This window comes from Rhipicephalus microplus, chromosome 4 (genome assembly GCF_043290135.1).
Source record: "Rhipicephalus microplus isolate Deutch F79 chromosome 4, USDA_Rmic, whole genome shotgun sequence".
Lineage (NCBI taxonomy): Eukaryota > Metazoa > Arthropoda > Arachnida > Ixodida > Ixodidae > Rhipicephalus > Rhipicephalus microplus.
This window is the reverse complement of record NC_134703.1, coordinates 128252842-128275052: the sequence shown is the minus strand read 5'-3', so window position 1 is coordinate 128275052 and position 22211 is coordinate 128252842.

The window sequence follows — 22211 nt, the reverse complement described above, 5'->3', positions numbered from 1 at the left end:
TGCTGCGCGGCGCATCAGGCCGACTTAATTCCCGCATGGCTAAGTCGTGCTTGCTCTTCAAGCTCCCTTCAGGCTCGATTACCACCGCCACCCACTACACACACTGGCCAGCGTCGTCCTCTTTTCCAACTTAGTACCGTTTTTTTTTCTTGTCTGTTTCTGCAGCCTTGCTGCTGCTGCTGCTGACGCCGCAGCGCAATCCAGCGCAGCAAACGGCAGCAAGCTCCGCGCGCCTGCCACGTCCAAGGAGTGGCCGCGGACATTCATATTAATTTTTCGCTCCATTAGCCGGGCGCACTTCATTAGCAGGTGTTTTCGTTGGCGACGCAGCGTGCTGCAGCCTCGGCTCTTGCCACCTGCGGCGAGGCGAACATCTGAGCATGCGGAAAAAAAGTTGAACTCTGCAACTTCATAATCGAGTTACAGGCGCGGGCGTATGCAAAAACTGGAAGACTTTCTCGCATCGCGCTGCAGCTTGCCTGGCTGGCGATCCTCGTTTTCTGAGAATCTGTTCTTTTCTTTTCCTCTCTTTTCTGCAGTTTTATTTTATATGCCGATGTTTCTCTTCATTTTTTGTTTGCATTTTATCTCACTTTCTCTTGGTTGCGCATGCTACGCAGTGAAGCTAGTGTGGTTAATTCGGGTCCTTGGAGCAGACTGTGAAACAAGCCAGATTTGTGGAAAGAAAAGAAAAGAAAGGAGGTGGACACAGGTCGTTAATCCTCACACTTACTCTGTTTCGAGAGGATTCTGCACATTCTGGCGTTTTATTTTTTTAGTTTTTAACGTTTAACAAGAACAAGTTCTTTTCGTATCGACCGCCACTCCCCTAACCACCGTTTCTGGCGCTATCTGAAATTATACAGGGCCTTGGTCGGTCGGAAACGCCGCTCGAGGCAATTTTAATCTCATTACGCTTAACTCGAGCTTTTGAAATTTCGCGTTTCTATATCATTAGCGACGCACATTCACGGAAACAAAAAACCGTGCGAGTTCCCAGCTTCCCTAATCCATGTCGTTACAAACGATGTATGGTGCGTGCCATCTCGCAAGGTCGTTTTAGGAAATTAATTGAAAAGCATTGTAATTTGAAACGTATACCTTCTCTATTAGCTTGTTGTCCAGCCATGCTTTAGGACAACGTGTTGAAGCCGATCTGTCCTGTATCAGCAAAAAGCTGCACCCATGCAGGTAGACATGGAGGTCGGCAGGGGGGTGCAAAAGTGGCAATTGCCCCCCTCAAGTCTCACTGGCACTTGCCCTCGCCCAAGCTACACCAGTGCTCTCCCCCTCCACCAGCCGCTATGCAACACTGGTTTTCACTTCCGAAGAAAAAATCCTGCTGGTGACTGCAGGTCCTGAGACTAAACCAGGACTGTGCAAGTGAAAGCAAACTCAATATTGTCGTTTTTAGACTTCTCACAGTCTGCACCTGAGTGAACCAACATAACTGTTTACAGTGCGTAATTGTAGGGGTGTGCTGGCAAATCGTTTGTGGTGAGCTCGTGTCGTTAACTTATAACTTGGTTGCCAACTATTCCCTCAGATTTAGTCCTTCAAACCTCTGCGTGTTTGTTTAACTTATGCATTAAATGTCTGTGTACTTCCTGTGATAGTGAATACACAGTGTACATGGGGGTCAAAAGTCCCCAGACAACTATATCATGTATTCGTATTGCAGCATGGCCTGGAAACATTTGACGCCCCCTGTACATGTGCGTATTTATGTCCCTCTGCTGTATGCCTTGGGTGTCCTAATCTTCGTCAAGTAGGAATTGTCACTTTTTGTCCAGGCTTTCCTCCATTCCTATGGAAATATAGTGAAACTGAAATTGAGGAATACACACTTGATTACTTTAAACTATAATTTCTGTATACGAGGCTTGGAAAAATATTATGCACATTGATACGGGTGCTTATTTTTTCATGTTCATGCAGCCGTTCCGTTACACCTGTATATATGCCCACAGCCTTGCGCTCACCGCGCATAAATGTCAGACATTTTTATATATTTTACGATTTACTAATAAGCCGAAGCAAGGAAACGTGACCATTACAGTTTATCCTGAAACTAACGTGACTACCAATGACAAGGCTTGAATTTTCAATGACACGTGTATAAATTCTGACGCCCTCTATAGCGCTGACCAGATTACACCCTGCCGATGACTGTGATTACCGTTGTCTGTGTACAGCGCACGACTTTTTGGCTTCCGGGCACAAGTTCACCCAACGAATAATCTTGTCTTTAGTAGCCCGACTTCCGTCTCCTTCTACGTCACGACCCCATGAAGTCTGCGTAGGGGGGTTATTCGTTCACGTTCCGGACGCTACGGTGGTCTAGCTATTGCTTGATTGAAGCAGCGCTCTAGAGACGAAGACGGAATGGAACACACAAGGAGCGCTGCGCGTGCATGATGATCGCTGGTTTAGGGATTATGGTGATCGACTGCCTACTTGAAACTTGCTCGTACCTCATGATTATATCGTGGTTTTGGAATGTTAAACCCCTGCAAATATTATTATTAGGGTAGGGAGGCAGAGATAAAACGAGAGGAGGAGCACTGCTCACAAGCCGAAGACCTCGAAGAAGTACTATAATGCGTATGCAGAGGAACGATGAGGGGTGCGATTCACTGCGTCTCTATTATAGTATGCATTGTGGCTGTCAAGCAGCCCGTTAAATTGAGATAACCCCGTGCACCGTAACGCTCATCAGCCCTGTATAGACAGAGATAGAGAGAGGTTCAGGAAAGGAAAAGGCGCAACTTCTGCAGCCTAATCGGGGGCATGGCTCAGCGCTTGTAGGGGTGGGAACATGTGTACTTACAAAAGTGCGGTATTGTGAGAGTAGTTTTTTGAGTTCGCTAAATATACACCCACACCTTCAGCACTTTTTTAGTCCCGAATTATTAGTATATGAATTATGAGCCGTAGTATACATATACCGGAGTGGTCCCATCATCAAGTTGATTCGAAGGACACGTGGACAATTGGGAGACGTCTTACGCGCATAGGAGAGCGAGAGAGAAAAAGAGAGAAAGAGAGCAGTGCGGAGGGTGCAGGTCTTAGTGATAACTGGAGATGTTTGCATAGCGGCAAGGCTGATCTACATTATTGTGATGGTAATTAAGGGGGTACACTTAGTGAGCAATGCGCACAGAACGTTCGCGTGAGTAGACACACCTCAGCCCGCAAACAAGTTGCATAGCATTCACGGCTCTTGTTACGGCTCTTGTTAAGCTGCCTATAAATACGTTCTACACTTCTGAATAACCGTTCTTTCGTTCTGCTGACTACGTTGGTATCTTGTTGGTCCGGCGCTGTTATGCGCACGCCATGGCTATGCTACATATACAAGTGCGTCTGTCGTTTGAAACATTCTTCTTCCGTGGTCTTTCTTGGGCTGTGCGTATGTTCATTACACGTCACCTACGCTTTTAACGAAGAAGGCATGGAATTCTAGTGCGTTATTCAAGCCCTAACATTGTCGCTAAGTCTCCTCATGTTACCCTGTAAAGACAAATCGCATACGACGGTGCAGAAACCACCACCAGCTAGGATCAGTGAAGAAACTGCGCCATGCTTCCGCGATCTTTTGCACGCATAACGAATGGTCCACACTTAGCTGAGTGATTAACGGTTCAGCTCGCAACCTAGGCCTGACGCGGGCACAACTTTGACGCTATTCTGGTTCCGTGAGGAGCGGAATAACCACCTACAGCCTCAGGTGGGACCCGCCCATCTCTGCTTCTGGAATATACAAAGCGTACCCGCACTCCTTTCCGCTTCGTGCAACTTTAATCGCTCAACTCGCGCCTGCTTCCAGTCGTCCCTGAAACAAGTAGCGCCGGAGACGAATCGTCCATTCGCCTCTCGCTCCGCTCCAATAGAACGCCATACACCCACAACGAACGCACAACACGCTACACCACGCCACGGGGGAAAAAAGACTCGCGACGTGTAAATAGAGCGCCGTCAACGCCGCCTTGCGGCCGTGTCTTCGTCGCGGGCGCGGCGTGGGGTGTTCGGGTAAATAGGGCGCATGCGCAGAAATTAACTTTTTAAACGAACGCCCACGGATCCCAGCTGACGTGCCGAGTTTATTAAAATGAAGACGAATGGGTCCCTCCAAAGGGTTTCGGGAATTCAGCGGGGAACGAAAGCGTCTCGCGCGGAGCCATCCGAGGCGCCCGGGGACTCCGGCAGAGCGCTGAGCAGGATGGATGGACCGCGCCGACTCATTCCCGAGATGAGATATATGGCCGCGTACGGGAGGCGCGCTTTGCTGCCAGCGAGCGGCCACCCCCTCTTCTTCATCCCGCCCGCGCCTGCCACTGTGAGGCGCTGCGGTCGCCGTGTGTGACAAAGAGAAGCGGAGACGAGGCTTGAGATTGCATTTGAAGTTTCGGCAGTCTCACTGTATGTACAGTACCACTGCCAGCTATAGTCGTGTGATTTCCTTATCACGTATCAAAATATATATATGCAGTCGATACTCCTGCTTATCTATAGGACAAGAAGAAGGAAAAATAAAAGTGACGTCTTTCCTGAAACAAGATATGGTAGACAATGGTGGAATAAAATTGAATGAAAACTATACGTTGACGTTGCAGCCAATGGTGGCCAACATATTAGACATAATTCAACAACAAGAGCTTAATTTGGCCGAGATGGTTCGGCGTGGTTATGTTCTAGTAACAGCGCGACAACTTCAGGAAGGGACAAAAAGGACAGGAAAGAGCGCTGACTGTCAACTGAATTTCATTGAAGGTGCTACGACCTCTTTTACACACTTACATAAATCTGCACACTTTTCACCTGATCTACCCCACGGCGTACAGAGATATATGCCCGTGGTGTGGAGCCACCCCAACACTCTTTCACATCACGTGAAAGTGTGCAGATCACGGCGAAGAGCACGACTCCAATGGCACATGGGAGGAATGGGAGGCGCTGCTGTCTAGCCCAGCCCTGGTGGATCAGATGCGACCACCATGGCTGCGACTGATCCACAGAGCTGAACGGATGGCTCGCGCAACTGGGGCCCTGGAATAGGGGCACCACCCTGCCGGACAGACTTCGCTCTTCACCCTGTATATTCCTCGGGGCACTGGAGTTCTAGGCTGTCTGGATTATGTTCATAATATAGTTTTCTACTACTTCTACTACTACTACTACTACTACTACTACTACTACTACTACTACTACTACTACTACTACTACTACTACTACTACTACTATAGAGAGTACAAAAAGAGTGGTCATGCGCCACGATACATGTGTGACCATGATAATATAATCTCAACTGAGAAAAGAATACTCTCTCTCGGAAAGAATAAGTGAGGGTGTACTGATGCGTTGATCCTTGGCCTTCCTGACAAAAATGCTTCTAAAATCTCTTTTATTTGTTGTTGTTGCCTTTTTCAAAAACCGTGTTTTATGAAACATAGGACTGCAGTTACATTCTTTGCAATGTACGGCCATGAGACTATCATAGACATTCTTAACATATAACTAAAGCTGTCTCGCTCGATCATTGAAGCATTGCCTCGTTTGTCCTATGTTTACTTTTCCACATGTCAATGGTATCTCATACACGACATTAGATTGACATTCAGCAAACCTATTCTCGTGACGGATGGCGCAAAATTGACTATTTTTGTTGGTGTTTGGTACACACACTTTTGAAAGCTTGCAAGGGGCGGAAAACAACAATTTCATATCTGCTGGCTATTTTCTTATGTACGTAAGGTATAACATGCAAAGGTATTTGGTCATTCTGTGTTTCTCTTGGTCCTGTTTTGTTTATTTTAACTTTCTGCAAAGGGTTTCGCAAACGGGCGTGATGATGCTGTTGGGATACCCAGCATCTTTTAGTCTTTTAATCTGGTTTTTAAGGCTGACTTCCCCCTTGTGTTCACATAATTTCTAAAGAGTGGGCTGAATACACGTGGTGGCGATTCTTCTTTTTACTAATTTGGATGCCCACTATCGAAGGGCAGGACATTCTTAGCACTCCTGGGCTGATAGCACCAGCAAGTATGGGCATTATCAGAAAAAGAAAGGCGAATGTCTAAGAACTGGATACCATTGTCTTTAGGCAATTCAAATGTGAACTTCAGCCCCCAGGAGTGATCTTTGAATACGTTGAGTACGGCTTCAACGTTGTCATTAAAGCACATTTGTCCAGCTTTTTCTACAAGTACAAGATAGTCATCCACATAGCGATACACTCTAAGTACAGATACACATGTAAGACTAGCAGAAATGCTTTTGTCAATAACAGATAAAAAAAAATGGCAGCATATCCACGGAGTGAATGATGGAGAGTGGGGCGAAGAATTCGTCCGTCCATTCGTTCTTGCTTCCGTCTGTCCATGCGTCCGTCAGTGTGACCGTCCATGCGTCCATCAGCCTGTCCGTGCGTGCGTCTGTTCGTGCGTCCGTCCCTGCGTTCGTACATGCAGCCGCCCCTGCGTCCGTTCATGCGTCCATCCATGCATCTGTCTATGTGTCCGTTCGTCCATCTATTCAACAGTCCAAGTACCACCATCTCACATTTTTTCATCATATATTCCCCATATAGAAGCACCGCCATCCAGCGGACATTCCAAGGACTAAACGAGAGGTGGCATACGCACACTTTCTTACGGCTTGCGCTTCGGGTCCACTTCCCACCTTTAACCACCTCGAGTTCATGGTATATACTAGTTCACTGTATTCATGGCACTGCAGCCGAACGCTCGCTAAACCTTTCGAAAACCAAGGAGGTTACGCCCAGCGAGTATGACGTAGCAAACTTTTTTAGTCAGATAGTGCTCAATGCACATGCAAAATGGCTGCTAATGGGAAATGAGAGGCGGACAATTCGGCTTTTACTTTCTTACGGCTTGCGCTTCGTATCTACTTCCCATTTTTAACCACCTCGAGTTCATTCATGGTATATACAAGTTCATTGTATTCATGGCACTGCGGCTCAACACTCGCTAAACCTTTCTAAAGCTAAGGAGGTTACACCCAGCGAGTATAACGTAGCAACCCTTTCTTGTCAGATAGTGCTTAATGTACATGCCAATGGCTGCTAATGGTGATCGCAGCCTGCGCGTTAACTAAAAGCCGAATGCTCCTGTCTCTCATTCCCCATTAGCAGCCATTGACATGTACAGTGAGCACTATTTTTTATTGTTCAACAACGCACAGAAAAAGTCTCTCACCGGCACCACCTTGGAGGTTAAAATGTTATACTTGTTACATACTACGGGGGACGAACGGGTGCCGCTATAAGGAGTTTCGCCCCTAAAACATGTCACAAAGAAGTGGGGCCAATGATGAACCTATACATATGTCAGTGCGTTGGATTAAGAATTGTGCATCGAACTTGATGGTAGTCGGATTGACATGAAACGCTAAAAGCGTTATAAAATTGTCAGAGTTCATGCCTATAATATTCTGAAAATGCACCTCCTGTTCTTAAAAAAACATTTCTTCACAGCAAAAATAAGGCCATCACGAGGAAGGTAGTAATACAGATCAACGACGTCTACTGAAAATACCACCACATTGCAGCCTTCCCGCAGTTCCTATATAGACCAAATCGGAGGAGCTTCTTATGAGAAACGGTTCTTGAAAAGCCTTTTCTTTTTTTTTCAAATTATCATGAAGAAATCTTCCTACATGTTGCAGCCATGACGTTCTCTCCGAAACGATTACTCTGAAAGAATGCTGACGCTTGTGTGTCTTGCAGGTGAAAAAAGCCTTTTTCGGACTTGCCTATACTGACCTTTTTAGGTTGTTGAGGTTCATGTCCTTGAATAACTTGAATGCTTTCTTCTTATGCTGTTTGGGGTCGAATTTGACGACCTTGGAGTGTTTCTGGATAGCCGTGGTTGCTTTTGACTCAAATAAATCTTGTGGAAGTACCACGAATCCGCCTTCTTTATGGGTCTGTACCACTTCCAAATCGTTATCTTTCATATATGCGGCTATCTTCTTCACAGGCAATCTCGGGGCTTTCTTGTAGTCTTTTATGGCAGAGTTAACACTCCCCGCTATGGTTTGGCTTTTTTCTTCGTCACTCGCTTTGTGTCCGAAGCTGCGTGCATTAGCCAGCTGTCGATAGGGTTCCAGGCTTGGTGCGAAACTGTATTTTGGTCTCTTCGCATGTACCTTTTCAACTTCATCTGGTAAGGATGCACCCCCAACTTGGTCACTTTGCTCAGCGACTGATTTTGGTTTGTAATCCTCGGTAAAAAGAGTAGGGTGCGGTTTCTTTCTTTCTCTCTCTCTCTCTTCCTGCGCAGTAATGAGCTGTATATCACTCGAACAAAATTGTTGTCCCATTTGTAACGACCACTGCTCGTGAAGACCATCTTGCACATTTTAGACGTTTTTGAACCTTCAGAGTGCAATAAAACAATGCGATGGTTCTGAGCAAAAGCTGCCCATTTAGGAAGTCATTCTTGATCTATTCTCTCACTTTTCACATTGGGTGCATACGTTTAAATGTGTTTCGCATGACGTGGTAACCGCAATGACTTTATCTGTCAGTACATGATACCGTCATCGATACTCTGCCGTTGACGAACACACCTCTGTGTTCTGCGGCGTCACCTCTTACATCATGTTTAGTTACCAAACTCCTTCTCTGTAACAATTGAGAGCTCCTGGTGGCTGGTGTAACGTGAGTAGCTGGTCACCAATTAAATTTTAGTTCGTAAGTGTATTTGACATTCGCTGGCTACACTGTTAAAAAAAATCTCGTCAGCTCTATTTCCAAGCATTTGAACGTCAATGTGACAGCAGGCCGTCATTTCTAAATTACGGTGTATTTTTTTTTCATTTTGACGTCTCCCATGTCATTATGAAATACAACCTAGTCGTCAATTTGACAGCATATTGTCATATAAAAATGACAGTGTTCTTGATCATTTTGACAGCTCGCCACGTCAAAAGAAATACAACCCAGTTGTCAATATGACAGCTTCACCGCCGATGGGACTGCACGTAGTCATTTTGAAGTGACGGGGTTCTCGATCATTCGATCATTTTGGTGTCTCGCATGTCAATACAATATACAACCCGGTAGTCGCTTCTGCAGGGCTGCGCAATCACTTTAACTGCATGCAGTTAATTTTAGATGACGATGCTTTTTATTGTGGCACTTGGCATGTTTATGTGAAATAAGAACACTGAATATGACACAGGGATGCTCTGCTGTCTGAATGCTTTCATGTCAATTGCAAAAACGTTTGTGGGCTTGGTGGCCCAGTTTTTCAGAGTATATGCCCATTGGCATGCCTCATGTACATGTTTGTGTCAGTATGGTCCACTGAAGTGTGTCTCACTTACAGCGGATTCTGCAAAAGATACTGCAATGCAATTGGCACATGTACTTGCATATTTATTTGAAATACGGTTGCAGCATTAGGTCACCACCACACCATGAAGGGCACTGTAGCACCTGAAAAACGAAATGTAATACGATGATTAATAAAAGCTTTACTACCTACATGTTGAGTTTGCACAAAATTACACACTAAGTGCTTTATGTAAGTACAAAAAAATTGTACTTGCATAAATACATAAGGAGCATAAGACATAAGGAACAATGCGATTGCCATTAGCAATTCACAGCTTGTAAGTTGTAGTTCACCTCGCCTGTGATGCGCCTCATCATTCACCCGGTCCCGGGCACGGTTATCTGCGAGGCCTTTATTTTTTCAGATGATTGATGAGAGTTTGCGGCGATACTAAGCACGGCCCCAAGCGTGCCTCAATTGCGAAATTGCACCCAGTGCTTTATTTAACCTCGAAGTGATTGGCCGCTGAGTCCGGGAAGTCGGCACGCGATGTGCTGGCTAGCGGCATTCGGTGACGATGCCGCTACCCAGCACATCGCGGTGCGACGACGAAAAATAGGCGCGCAACGTGTTTGGTCTCGCACTTCGGGACGCCGACACGTGCCCGCTGCGCGACGAGCTTGGCCGTATAGGGTCCGCTGCCGATGCGTGCGTAAAATGAACATCCGCTGCACTGAAGAGCAGGTGGGCGATGCGCTTCGTTGCTTGCGAAGAATCACCCTGCCGCGCGACCGCTGACGCGTTGTTCTTGCCCACAAAGTTCGAAGTTCGTCTTGCGCGTCGGCGCCGTGGGCGGAGTTAGGCCTAGTTAGGCCTAACCGTGGGCGGAGTTAGGCCTAGCAGCAGACGCGCTGGCCGTGGTGCCCGATGTTCCAAAGTGCGTAATGCGTGGTCGCGAGTAGAAAGAGTCGTCCTGCGATCATCTTCGTCACGACGCCCGAAGTGCTCATAAGCAGAACCTCCAACCGAGTATCCGACGAGTCAAAGCAGAGTCGGTCTGAGACGTCCGTTTGCGATGTTCGTCACGAGCACAGCAAAGAATTTTGCAAGAATGAAAACATGGAAAGAATACTCACCTTTTGCAGGTGCATAAGCTTCGGGGCTGTGCTTTCTGGAACACGGTTTCAACGATGTGTCGCCTCCAAAACGCAAACTAATTCAATCAAGTGAGCACAACCGCAACGCGCACGTGGTTTCTGCAATACAACGAAAAGACACGTAGACAAAAAAAAACAAAAAAAAACACGCAGTAGCAATGGCGGTGACGGCGGCTCGGGGAGAAGCGGGAGAGAGAGATGGCAAGCGGACAACCAAAACAAGTGTTGAGTGACGTCCCGTGACGTATCCTGTACGGAAACCAACCAAAGCGCCCGTGGGTTCTTGCTCGCCTCCTCTTTGCTCTCTCTCTCCACTACTGTTGACGGCGGTTTTGCCGTTTTCTCCATGTGACGCCGGCAGCTTGTCAAAAATGATAAAGAAATGGCCATGAAAATAACGAGTACTTTTTACAGTGTACCTTCGCAAATCCACGTTCACCATCGTCATTGACCACCAGTCGCCCTTGTTATGAAAACATTTTATTGAACACAGATTAGGGCTCTTCTTTCTTTCTTTCTTTCTTTCTTTCTTTCTTTCTTTCTTTCTTTCGTCCCGATATGAAGTTTTCGCATAATTCTCTCGCGCATAAACAGTGGTCATTGCACAGCTGCACTCAAGATCTACAATTTGAATGTTTGTCCAATCTTCCAAAGTGAAGTATAATCAAAGATACTGTAAACGCAAAAGACATTGCACCTAGCGCCTCCACCAATATGCTGCGGTGTTGGTGGCGTATATACAAAAAGTATACTGGGAAAAACACACGCAAGAGTCGAGATGGCGCACTAACACACTCACGCGCCTGTTGGCTTCTTCTGCCTTTCGTCTTCCTTAACTTCATCTCCGTAACAACATTTCCTGCTCTAACTTTTGGGGGTTTTCATCATAAAACAAATCTGGAGGCATAATTAACGTCGTTTTATCTAAAATAGAAACTAAAATGATACAACACAGCCACTCGTTACTTTAGAGCTCATCTTACTAATACTATACTCACAAAGCGTGTTCTGCGTAAACCTGAACACTTTCCTTCTGTAGAAATGATAACGGCACTCTTGGGTGACGCTTCGTAACGCTTGCTGTTATCGCTGGCATGCCTAACTGAAAATTCGGAGTTTGTGTGTGTCGAAATTTATGGTAAGCACTTAATATAAATATCAGCAAGCACAGCGCCACTGGGAAGCAAAAAGTGACTCCCGTCTGAATCCCCACGGAGAGGGACGACATGCAAACACGACGACAAGCACATTCTTGGCGTCAACTCTTATGACTGATGTAGCAGCGCTGGCTCGGGCACCACATACTGTACCTCAAACGAACGATCAAAAACACTTACGCCTGTTCTTATTGTTTATACTCTCCGCTGCCACGTAAATAATACTGATTCGTTCGTCTACGGCACTCGACACAACCAGTGTCCCGGACTTCCGCGATTTGGAAAGCCGCGTTATGGCGCAACTACCACTCGGCTGTTTACACACACACACATACACGCACACGCTTCCACGCTTTTGCGTCATGAGCCAAGAGGGAAAGAGGGGAAAGGGTGTGTATACTTACGCCCTCCCCCAACCCTACTCAACCCGATCCCTCCGCTCCCTCTAGCATGCCGATGATGAATCCCCGTGTAGTCAGATAGCGCCGAGCTCTTTCGTCGTGTTCGGTCGGCGCGCGACGGGGACTCGCGAAGGAGGTGGAGGCGGGTGAGGGTTACGAGATGGAGATGGCCTTTAACCGAGATTCTCCCTGACCCGGATTCTTCTCCTTCTCCGACGTCGCTGCACCCCTCCGCCCCCGCCATCACCCTTCCAGACACGCGGGACAGTGAAGCCCCGGGCACCAGTGCACCGGGCTCTCTTCTGCTCTCCCGGGGCGTGAGCCGCTCTCTTTTTGCCATGCTTCGATTATTTCAAGGGTGCCGCGAGATATGGCACGGTGCCCGAGAATGTACACACGGAATGGCGCCGTTGATCAATATGTGGCGAGAAGGAGGCTGAGCGCGACAGAGAGGCCCTGCTGCAGCGCCGCGCGCTGAGCACCGCCCATCCACGTCGCTCGCTGCGGCCCTATCCTCCCTGGGGGGAAGAAAAAGGCGGGCGGCTGCTTCGATCTGGTCGCCGGCACAGCACTGCTCGCTCCCGCGGCAGCACCCTGTGCGCCCCGCGAACAGAATTTGCAGCTGCATTTCCCCAAAACAGGGGCGCCGCGGAAGAAGTTTCGACGGCGCCGAACACGGCTCCCGGGGTCCCAACCACGACAACCTTTTTCCTTCTTTCATAGCCGTTTTGCTTTGATCCCTTCCATATTGTTTTGTTTTACGCGCGCGCGCTTTGCCAACGTTCGTACGGCTGACATATTTCTGGCACGCCAAGGTCGAACAGAGGCGCGAGAAAACGGTGATGTCCTGGTATAACTGGCACACGGTTTTGTTTATGCACGATAACATCGCAATTTACAGATTGGATTAACTGTCATTTGTTCGGTTGCGTGACCTTTTTACCATTGGGATGTAATTGAGAAGGGGAAATTACAACTCAGTAACTCCTTCGGTATAATATAACAGCATCAAATCCTGAACATGTGTCAACATTTCAGCGAAGAACATTGATTTATATACGTAACAGCCATCGTTGAATATACTTGAAGGGCCACTCACCAGGCCCCATACCGAATTTTAGTTAGACAGTGGAAGTTGTTGGGTGTCCGATGAGGAACGTTTTGCCACAATACTTTTCGAATCAGTTCATTACGAGCGGAGAAAACATGTTTTTTTTTTTTTTTTTGAAGCGGGGCGAAACGAGGGTGAGAGGAGGCGAGCTCGACACCCTTGCCGCTCCTCCGCGTAGCCTTCGCAAGCCAAATCTCTTCCCCACCCTCTCTAGCATCCGACCATGAGGTGACGTGCGCATGACGTGCCCATGACGTACCCAAACAAGTCCAACACACGAGCACGCGAGCAGCGTTACTTTATTGACCAGCATTATTTTGTGGTCTTCTGCATGTTTCTGCGGGATGGTTTGGAAACGCTGGCTTAGACACGGAAGAGTAGATGAGCACAATGAGTGTGCGACCGCCATAGAACGCGTAGAAGCGTTCTATGGCGGTCGTCTGCTCCAAGGAGGATTAAAGAAAAATTGCTGGAGTGGAAGCTCCCGCAATGACTTGCCAGCAGAAGTGAAGCCAACTTTTGCCACTGCCAAGATGGCGGCAACATGCTCTTTTCTGATTGTGCTAACTTAAAGATCAAGTGGTTTTGATACGTTATGTAAATGCTACGTTACTTCTACAATAAAAGATAGTTGTTCCCGATAAATAACTTCGAAGAACTTTGCTTCCAATTAGAAGCTCACTACCTTAGTAACCTGCGCTTCGCCGATGACATTGCATTGCTGAGTAACTCAGGGGACGAATTGCAACTCATGATTACGGAGTTACACAAGGACAGCAGAAAGGTGGGTCTTAAAATTAATCTGCAGAAAACAAAAGTAATGTACAACAACCTCGGAAAGGAACAGCGCTTTGAGATAGGTAATATTGCACTTGAAGTTGTAAAGGACTATGTCTACTTAGGGCAGGTAATAACCGCAGAGCCGAACCACCATATTGAAGTAACTAGAAGAATAAGCATGGAGTGGAGCACATTCGGCAAGCACTCTCAAATTATGACAGATAGATTGCCATTATCCCTTAAGAGGAAGGTATATAACAGCTGTATCTTGCCGGTGCTTAGCTATGGAGCAGAAACCTGGAGACTCACAAAGAGGGTTAAGCTTAAATTGAGGACGACGCAGCGAGCAATGGAAAGAAAAATGGTAGGTGTAACCTTGAGAGACAAGAAGAGAGCGGAGTGGATTAGGGGACAAACGGGGGTTAAGGATATCATAGTTGAATTAAAGAAGAAGAAATGGACATGGGCCGGGCATGTAGCGCGTAGACAGGATAACCGCTGGTCATTAAGAGTAACTAACTGGATTCCCAGAGAAGGAAAGCGGGTTAGGGGGAGACAGAAGGTTTGGTGGGCAGATGAAATTAAGAAGTTTGCGGGTATAAATTGGCAGCAGCAAGCACAGGACCGGGTTAAATGGCGGAACATGGGAGAGGCCTTTGTCCTGCAGTGGACGTAGCCAGGCTGTTGATGAGAGGCTCACTAAGGAAAACTAGTAACTTTAAGACGCACTTGGAGCACAATGTGACGCGAAAAAGTTCCCACATTAAACTCGTTGGGCGTGCGAGGGAAATGCTTCGTTTTTAATCGCTGAATGCTGATACTTTATCATGCCCTAGTAAGATGGCCGACACAGCCGCCATCTTGCCAGAGGAACGGCTTCACTTATGCGCAATCATTTCCACTCCAGCAATTTTTTAAAATCCTCCTTGGTCTGCTCAATGCGCTGACCGCGGGAACAGGAACGCACGCGAAACGCTGGCACATTAGCCCCGCATCTCGTAGCATTTCACGGGAAAAAATGAAAGAAAAACGCGCACAATTTTTATTGCGTCTCATTATTTATTTCAAGTTTTATTCATCTCATAAAGCAACAAATTCATAAACTACGCATGTTGTGTTAAATCATTTTTGCCATGTCACGTGGTATACTGTTGAAAACGTCAGAGCAGACTGGTCTACGTAGAGGAATTAACGTCATTGCATTGCCGTGTACGTAGGGCCATTCCTACGCCTACGTCATGCCCTCATTCTCTACGCGTGCGCCGGCACAGGGAAGGGGGAGTAGTTTTCATCTTGAAATTTGACACATTTCCACGGCGCGTAGCGTTGCAAAGTTTGGTAGACGTGATCATGAACGCCTCGTCTACGCATTGCGCTTGTCAGCTCGAAATTGTCAAACCTGGTGAGTGGCCCTTTAGGAATGTTTCCCAAAAGTCATGCATACCCGATATGAGAATGTAGTTTGATTACGGCATGCTAATGCGAAGATGATACAATCACTGAACTTAGGCAATATATCAACTATGACTGCCTTGTAGTTTTGGTGAAGAATGAAGCCAGCAGGAAGACCTCCAGTGTAGAAAGTCGTTTAGTGCATGATCGTCCTGGTGAGTCACCTACTCGATGTGGGCGTTCTGTCTCATTCCCTTGTATTAATACAGTGTCTTCAGTTTGTGGCGGTATTGGTGTTGACGTTTGTTAAGTTTTGAGCAATTATAGGGTAAGTTAGTGCCTTGTGGAAAAGCGGTTGTTAACGGCTTGAAAGACATCACGTCTTCCTTTGAGAGGTGTGCGTGTGAAGAGCAATAAATTCTTCTTCTGACTTTGTGGCTATGCCGATATGCATAAGTGTATATTTATGGTATAGGAGCGAAGTCTCGAAATACTACGTCGGCTGCGTATAGCGAAGCTATATCTCGTGAGTACACGTTCTCAAGCTACAGTGTAGGCTGCTTCACTGCCTCCTACAAAGGTGAGAGTTTCAGCACCTATAGAATATGCAAATTTCGGGTGAGGGATGGGCGCGTTCGAGGATATAATCATACGTAAAGGGCCTGTGCATGTTCTCAGTCATATCATGTAACCTTTCCATGCTATTGGCAGGCTTCCTAAGATCCTGACGCAATCTATTGAGCTATAGCATAAGTGGCTGCAATTACTATTGTCACCTCTTCTACAGTATCTGTATCTTTTGCTTTTAATGGGGTAGTGGCACGTACTACCACTTGTATGTTTACGGTGCTGAAGGCGTACACTCACCTGCCCTTTGTAATTGGCTTCGTCGTCGTACATGACCATGACTTCCGTTTCTGTGAGTGGATTTTTGAGCACGCATACTTGCCTCTCGCGTTGCTGAGGGGTGAGGCTCGTACATGTTTCATGTGTTATAATAAAGTTATATTTAGTTCCTGATTTGAAGCATCACTTAGCCCATAAGAGCACCTGAAGCTTTCGACAGCTGAGTGGCCTACGGACGCTGGCTGGCATACTCCATGCAAGATGAGGCAAACTGTAAGCGAAAAATTCCACTTCAGAGAGAAATCAAACAAAGAAGTAAGGTTTATTTTGAATGAACCCGAATGAAACATCTCAAAAACTTTGCCTTCTGTCTTGAAAGAATGCATTTTCCTAAGCATTTCAGTACTACCGGCAAAGCTACAGATATGAAGAGTTTCGGTGCAGGCGGCGCGTCAGCGATATCACTCACCTCTTTAAAGTAGGATTTCTATTGTTTCTCTTTCAACAATACGGATGTGAATCGGAATTCCCCATCGTCTACACAAACTTCGCATCCTGAATTCCTGATATGTGTCCTGTTGCAGCCGATTTCTGTGTTTACTTTTTCACATTTTATCTTCCACCCCGTAACCTAGTTTTCCTCCTGGTTTCTTGTCTCTCAAAAAAAAAGATACAGAAAGAAAACAAAATACAGGAAATCTTCAGGATCTCGTCTGGTCTCTCTGTCAAGCGTCACTGCTTGTCAGCGACCTATCGCGACGGTCGCCATGACCGAGCTTCCTTAAGTGATATCCCACTCCGTAAAGTTTCCCTAAGCCTTTTTCCTCGCAAGACTGATCCCGTTCCTCGTCCCGTCCACACATGCTGGAGGAGGCAGCACGCGGCCTTCTTCGCAAGACTGTGACGCTTCGCCTCTTCTGCCGTTTCTCCCCTTCTTCCTCTTCTTCCTCTTCTCGTCTGCAGCTGATTCGATAGCTGCGACTCTCGCGTTATTTGCCTCTTCTTCTTCTTCGGGTTGTATGTGTTCGCTGCACCGAGTCAGCAAGAAAAAAACAGTCGGCTACATGGAAGCGAGAGAAACGCCCCTTTCTTAGCCTGACGAATAGCACCTCTTTCCTCTGCTCCGGAATGTTTTCCTTTACCCTCTACTTTTTTTTTCGTTTTAAGTCCATGTATTCATTCCATAGTGCTTGTCGCTGTCTGAGCAGTCTTCTTTCGGAAGTATTCCGCCACTTTAATTTGTTTCACTTCGTTTTCACTTTTTCCCCCTCTCTTCGCAACGCCGCGTTGCCCCTTCGGCGTGTGCACAAGACTACGAGCTTGTGCGTGTGTGTTTTCCTACGTCCGCCTCGCCTTTACCCCTCAAACACAGGCACAAAAACACTTCGTCGCATACCCAAACACACTGAAACCCTTGCATTTCTTTTTTTCTTCATTGTTATGACTCTTTCTTTGTAGGCCAAGGTTCGTGCATTTGCTTGGTGTATCTTTCCTCCCCCCTCCCCCCTTTTTTCTGACTCCTCCTCTTTCTATCAATCCCAGGAACCGGGCGTTCAATCTCGAAACTTTTCTCTCCGATTCATCCCCATTTTTACTCGGGCCTCCCGCGATAAAGGAACTTGGCGCTGTTTTGGTGGAAGACGGGAGAGGGACCAGTTCCTCATTTTATCCGGACTCGCGCACTAGAGCTTCTCTCTGGCATTTTTGACTAGTTTTTCTTCTTCCTCTTCCGATCTCTTCGTCTTCTCTCTTTCTGGCACGTCTATACCCATCTTTTCGTAGGGTAAACGTACGTGGGCTGCCTTTTTCTACCTTTCTGTCCCTTTCCATCCCCTTTTGGCTCAAAACCTCTTCCTAGTTTATTTCCACTGAAAAAGCAAGAAGCTTGATTCACGCCTTTTTTTTTTTTGCGGCTTATTCGCCTGTATGTTTACTCGCTTTTTATCGCGTTATAGATTCCACGCTTCCGCCATCCGCGATTCTTCGCTGTCTCCGACAACCAAGTCCCTGAAGAAAAAAAAAAGAAGGAATGAAAAGATGAGAAGCTCGATAGAGGAGAGAAAAATTGTGTTTACCGAAGGGTGCCACCCTTCGGGTTCTTCTTCACCTTTTACTGTGTCTTTGTGTGACGCGCTCAGCCCTTTCATGTTTCGGCGCCTTTACTTTCAACCATTGTACGTCTTTAATACGTTTTTTATTATTTTTTGGCCGCACTGACACGATTTTTACGTCGCCCACTTCCTCGAGTCGTATTCTATTTGTCATTTTAGTCGCTGTTTTTTAAACTTGTGGATGTTTTTTTTTTCTAAGCCGTGTCGCTTAAAAGTGATACTGTGTTCTAGTGACAACGTCTTCGCGGTGGTGTGCTTGTTATATACGTTTACCGCTCCCTGTGCTTTATTTATTATTTGTTGTAATTTTATACTCCGAAATCTTGGTATCGTGACACAGCAGTTAACGCGACCTTTATTAGGCCCCGAAGACACGCCGAAATGGCCACACCTGAGGTGCAGATCAAGGTTTAGCCGAGTTTCTACAACGGATGGTGAAGAAGAACTCACATGATGATGAACATGTATGAAGAACAAAGGTACATCTGCAGTAGTGGAGGGTTCCGAAAATTTCGCCCACCTGTATTTTTTTAACGTGAGTTCAAATCTAAGCAAATGGACCACAAATATCTTGCCTATGGTGAAATGCTGCCAGCATTTGAACGTTAAACAATAAGCATTTCCTGCTCATGATAGCCGCCGCCACAGTTAACTTGTCGTGGCAGCTAAAGCTGAGCACTAAGTTCACTTTCAGTTTCAGGCTGCATCTTCCCTATTATGGCGTATACTCAAAGTACTTATGCAAAGTCTCTAAGCATTCAAATAAATTTGAATTTTTTTCTGCAGTGGCCTGTGTCGTTTCTCTTCTGGTATACCTCAGCATGTTGGCGTTATGTCACTCAGCCAATAAATCATTCAGCCTATCGTTCGTGTCTTCCCATATACATTCTAAGCCGCAAAGCTTGACAATGGGTGTGAGGTTCGTCCTTTGGGTAGAAGCGGGGAGTAACTGCACTGCTACAATCATTACTCTCTAAAGGATGAACAATTCGTTCATCCTTTCGGGAGTAACTGTCTGGGGACGAACTGTGAGTCCTCAGTTGTTTTGAAGTACGAAATGTCGGGGGGCAAGTGGTAATAAGAGCTGTTGGGGTTTAACGTCACAAAACCACCATATGATTATGAGAGACGCCGTAGCGGACGGCTCCGGTAATTTCCACCGCCTGGGATTGCTTAACGTTGTTATGCCAGCGAGTCCTCGTCAAACGTCCGTGCCTTTGAAAAAGGCAATCTGGGTCAAGGCCAGCCCGCAGTCCGCCTGGCGCGATCAACTCGACGGCGTGAACACGCGCGGCGCCCCTCTGGCCCACGTGCATTGAGTCAGCTGCGCACGTGACAGCGAGCCGGCGTCCTCGTGTCTGGTGGTCTGACGCATGGCGCGGCGACCCCATTGGTGGTCCTTGAGAGAGGAGTCCCCATGTCGGAGAGCCGACATGTGTGTGAGTCGGCGGTCTTAGGCGAAAAGTTGACCTATGTATTAGAGAGGAGAGCTCGGCTCTTCGAGTCTCTGTCGGCCCCAGTGCCGAAATTGTAACGCCTCTGTATATATGCTGTACATAAACCTTGTTTAACTCACCGTCGTCTCGTCCGCTCGTCTTATCAGCTCTGCGCAGAAGCAGTCGCGAGCTGATAAACATACGCTACCAAACGGCTGGTGACCTTCCCGGCGGAGTTGGAAGCAGTGGCGCCTTCGGGACCGTGTTGGCGTCGCCGTCTTTCGCAACAGTGGTGGCTTCGGCGGGATCGGTCCGTCTTGCGCAACAGTGGTTGGCAGCTGCGGGATCGACCGGCGTCAGCGACATCGATGCGGTGAGTGCCTGATGTTTTCCCCTCAGTTCACCAGACTACTCTAGCTTAGGTTGTAGTAGTTTAGAGAAGGGCTGTGTGAAGCATTGAAGGGAGCTTTGATCGTTTCAAGCCAAGTCGAAGCGCTTTGAAACCAAAGTTAATGCGGAGGGGGTAAACACGGGAGTGTGCAAAATTGCTTGCGCGTCTTGCTAGTAGGCTTATAGTGGGTACGGCAAGTAGATTCTTAACAGGGGCAAACAGCAAGAGGCTAGTGTGAACGATGGAGAACCTTAAAGTGAAGGAACTCATCGAAATTTGTGAGGAACTCGGCATTACTTTGGGCCGTGCGAAACGAAAGCAAGCGATCCTTGAGATCATGAAGGATGAGGGAGTGTCGGCTGAGGAAGTTTATGAGGCCTGGGTGGATATCAAAGCACGCCGCGAGGAGGCTGAAAAGCGAGAAGCTCGCGAACGTGAAGAAGCTGAAAGGCGAGAAGCTCGCGAACGTGAAGAAAGGCGAGAAGCTCGCGAACGTGAAGAAGCTGAAAGGCGAGAACGTCGCGAGCGCGAGGAGGCCGAGAGACAGGAGCGCCTCGAGATGAAACGAATAGAATTGGCAATCCTACAGTGTTCGCAGGCGCCTAGCGCAGCTTCTCCGACGATTCAGGTCAGCGGTATTAGAATTCGGGATCAACTGCCACCGTTCGTAGTAGGCGAGGACATGGCGAAGTATCTCGTCAAGTTTGAACACGTCTGTGAGCGAAATGCTTTGGAGCAGTCTCTTTGTGCGCGGAACCTGCTAGCTCTTCTTCCCGGCGAAGTGTCCGACGCGATAACTTGCTTGTCGAGGGAAGCGTTTGAGAGCTATGACGAGGTTAAGGAAGTGCTCTTGAGACGTTATAAGTTGTCACCCGAGGCTTTCAGGCAAAGGTTCCGGTATGCTAAAAAGGGGAATGAGTCACACGTTGACTTCGCGTTTCGTCTTAAAGCCGATTTGATTGAATGGCTCAAGGGCGAAGGTGTTTATGACGACCGCGATAAAGTGGTGGAATGCGTTGCATTGGAGCAATTCTACCGCTGCATCGAGGAGGATGTCAAACTTTGGCTGCAGGACAGACTTGGGGACGTACAGTTAAACAAGGCAGCTGAGTTAGCTGAGGAGTATTATACTCGCCGAAAGTTGCATAGCAGGGCAGCGCGCGCTGAAAAGGATGAAAGGAAAGAGGGCTTTTCAAAGAAACCTGATCAACGGAAACCCGTTCCGCACCGTAATTTCAAAAAGGACCCGTCTCTTACGAAGGACAGTGTAGGGGAAGGGCAAACAGAAGCGGAGAAATCGAGTGAGGTTTCTACCACACAGGCATTTGAATCGGAAAACAAACGGAAGCCGCTAATCTGCTACAACTACAAAAAGGAAGGGCACATCGCGAGAAACTGTCAGGAAAAGTTTGCCTTCGCAACAATCCGAGAATCAGAAAAAAACATGCGGTTGTTGGAGCCGTATCTCCAAGAAATTAGGGTGAATGGGAAAGCGTGTCGAGCACTTAGAGACTCAGCGGCAACCATGGACGTTGTCCATCCTTCATTGGTGTCTCCGGATGACTTCACAGGAGAATGCGCGTGGATCAGGCAGGTCGCCGAGGAGCAGAGTGTTCGCTTACCAATCGCCACGGTTGTCATTGAAGGCCCGTTCGGTGAGCTTCGCACCGAAGCGGCTGTGTCTGCCGCGCTAAATGATCGTTTTCCTTATCTTTTCTCCAACAACTCGGAGCAGCTTCTCAAAGAGCAGGGCAAATCGTTCTTCCCCAACGTAGCGTGCATGGCTCTCACGCGATCGCAAGCGCGGAAGCTATCGCGGCAGCTTGATCTGGTTCAATGCGGTGAACTCTCAAGTGACCTTGTCGGCGGGTCGACGGAACGCCAGAAAGGAAAGTTTCCGCATGAGTCATGTGAGCAGTCACGCGAGCGGCCCGTCGTCGGACCGAGCGGCGCGGTTTCCGTAGAAAAGGGAGACGACATGGCGCCATTGAGTCAGAGCGAGAGGGTTGCAACGCTCTCGCCTGTAGCGGAAAGTTGGAGCGAGCTGCCGAGAGTTGATCGAGAGACGCTCATTCGAGAGCAGAGTGAGGGTCTCTCGATTGAAGCGCTAGTGGAAAGCCAAATTGA